The sequence below is a fragment of the Vicia villosa genome, linkage group LG5 (assembly GCF_029867415.1).
Source record: "Vicia villosa cultivar HV-30 ecotype Madison, WI linkage group LG5, Vvil1.0, whole genome shotgun sequence".
Taxonomy (NCBI): domain Eukaryota; kingdom Viridiplantae; phylum Streptophyta; class Magnoliopsida; order Fabales; family Fabaceae; genus Vicia; species Vicia villosa.
In genome coordinates this window covers 100,017,931-100,021,331 of record NC_081184.1, presented here as the reverse complement: position 1 = coordinate 100,021,331, position 3,401 = coordinate 100,017,931, and positions in this window count along the sequence as shown.

Below are 3,401 nucleotides of genomic sequence, written 5' to 3'. Positions count from 1 at the left end.
CATTCAGCTTCTACGGACACTCACTATTGAAAGTAATAGCGTTATCACGATGGTTCGTAACAACCTCTACTACCTTCCATGAGGCCTCCACTGATTGGGGTTCCACCATATGACGCTCATGGTAAGGATTGCTCCTGACATGCGACTATTGGTCTTACCACCTCCTATCTCAAGTTACTCACAAAAGTCCGGGTTAGAACTTTATCTCATCACAGAGGAACCATCGAGCACCAAAAAGAAAAAAAAAAGAAAAAAAAACAAGCAAAGCACACAATAATATATACAAATACAAAACACACAAATAAACAAAAATAGGCTTAACACACTTAAAACTGGGTCCCCAGTGAAGTCGCCATTTTTCTGTAGCGGGGAAATTCTGAGATCGAAGCCATGGAATTGACTCGACTCAATATTTCAGTGAAAGTCGCCACCGCGCTTTATTGTTTCCAAAGGAAAAGGGAAAAGAACGAATAAAACCAAAAGTTTGTTTTTTTAAAACAAAAAGAAGAGATCTTAGGTACGGGTGTTGTTTATACAAGGGGAAGGTTTTAAGCACCCCTCATATCTGTGGTACTCCACAGGAACCTTTTTGAAAATATGTGTCGTGTGTGCTAAAAAGGGTTTGTTTTATTTTAAAATAAGCTCGGCAAGACATTAAGCCTTGTGCCTACATACCTCCTCGGTGCAATGGAGAAGTCAGAGCTAATGTAGTTCCGCTTAAAGGGAAAACGTTTTTTAAAACGAATAAACACTTTATTATCGTCGGAGAGAAATACTCAGCCATTGATCTTGAGCATGAGAACAAATGAGCTCTTTGCATCGCAAATGAAAGAAGGGCTCCAACTCGGATAAAATCGACGAGTATGCCACTATCTCTCTCACGCGGAAAATATCTCATTATATCAATCAATTTCAAAATCGTGGGGTATAACCACTCGTTCCGACAATTAACAGTGTCTAAACTCTTTGAAGAAAAGGCCATTGAAGGCAAAAAATATTTTAAAAGAAAAGGTTTTGAAAAGGTTTGCAAACATAAGAAGGTTTTTGAAAAAGGGAGAAGATTTTGAAAATTTAAGAAGGGGAGGAGATGAAGAGGCTATCCTATTGCGTAAAATAAAAGCTAAGGAAAGAAACGGTCTAACCGAAGAAGAAGCCAACACTTGACATTGTGAGTCAAGGTAGATTTCCCATCCTTTGGAATATCAATACTAACACATTAACACTAAGGGATCCGGATGAACTTATTATCTTAGCACCACTTAGCATTAAGCACATTAAAATTCTGACAAAAATCGGGCAGAGTAACGGTTGTTTTCGGGTAAAATCCTTATCTCAATGCCTTGGAATTAACCATCCAGGACTTTCAAGAAAATACCTGCATACACAAACAGACAACAATCCAATGCCAGACAGACAGAACAATCACAGAGTAATAACAGAATAAGGGTCTAGAGGTTCTAAGTCCATAAGTCCGAGTCTCCAAAATGCTCAGGATAGTAACCGATAGTCCAAGAGAGCCTTAAGTGTTTTTTTAGATTTTTGTTGATTATTAGTGTTTTAGCATAAAAGTAAAGTATGGTCCAAGTGGACAAAGAGAAAATAGCGGAAACATAAACATATGTCCAAATGGACAAAGGAAAAATAGCGGAATATAAACGTCCAAATGGACAAAGGAAAAATAGCGGAATGTAAATATGATGAAATGATAAAATAAAGCGATAAAGCGAGAAATATAAAGAGCGGTATAATAAAGTGCGGAAATTAAAGTTAGTTGTTAGATGTTAAAGATAACCATCTTGAAACTTGTCAAGTATGTTATCAAAGTTAGTAAGAAAGATCGATGGTGAGTGAAGGATGTTCTCGGATTTAAATTCAATGGAACTTTATCAGAAGCTTGATAAAATCATAGCGACTACACGATAAATTTCCATAAGTCTTAAATCAACTGCATACAATTCTCTTCCATATTTGATCTTTTTTCGATTCGGGACACGAAATATTGCGCTATGTTAAGCAGATCGCCAAGTGATTTATGTAGAAATCACCCTACAACGAGGCCGGTCAAAACTCTATGTGCTAATGCATGCGAGAGAAATGATATGTAGATCATTCTCCGAAAGCAATATCGCACGAAAAGAAAATAGGTAACGATCTAGTCTTTACTAAGAATCCATAAGAATTCTCAAAATATTAAGACTTTCATCGATCAAAAGAAAAAAAGAGAAGAAGAATAAAATCATAAAAGATAATCAACTCACACTATCATTAATATTGTAACACCCTTCTAAACCCCGCGGAAATTAATAAAATAATTCAGAGTGAAACATGAAAACAAGGGTGCCACAATTCAATTTAAAACAATTTATCATAAATTCATTGTCATGCTTTCACTAAGGAACAATTCATCATAATACATAAACATCTCATGTTAACACAGCGGAAATTCACCATACGGATAAGCATAACATCATCTATGCAATATCCCACAGAATTAATACAGTAACAACAAAATAGAGTATCATCATCAACTCTAAACTAGCGTTTCCCCCAGTGTTACAATATCAGAGCATGACACCGACGCAACAACTAAACTGACTTATGAGCTAATCCTCACCAAGTCGAAAGCAGCTATCCTCAATCTGAAAATGTCAACAGTAAGGGTGAGTCTCATCACAGTTAACAAATTTTATTGCATCTTAAATAACAACACATCATAGTTATATTATTCACCCAATTTCATCATATTCAGATTATCAGGAACATCCATCATTTACACAAATGTCAACAAAACACATCTTTCAAACAGACAATCATACTCAACATTAATTCAACAAAACACACAACCAACACATCATCAATATTTATAACACTGGAATACATCCAATCATGTTATAAAAGTATGCATATGTATGAACTGACACTATGCATGTGGTACCAACCTCATCAAATGGGAATAACCCATGACCGATCCAACATCATCCAGATACGGCCCTGCCAGCACAGATTCCACACAATGGGAATCATGCCCTTCACTGATCCAACACACCCTTATGGATACAGTATCATCAATGCACATGAATGAATGCAACATATACAACATACTTATACCATCGTTAAGTCTAATGAGTAACATCATCAAATACTCATTTCATCATCATCATTAACATCATCATCATCATCAAAGTATGTTTATATACATTAGCATCATTCAATACAATCAATCATCATCATCATCATTAAAGAACATACATGTGTCCACATCAATCATCATCATCAATAAGAAGAACACACATGTACCCACATCATTCCAAAACAATTCAATCAACATCATACAATTCTCTACAAATCATCACATCATAATATTTTCAAAACAACATCTTATATTGTCACATTTCATCATA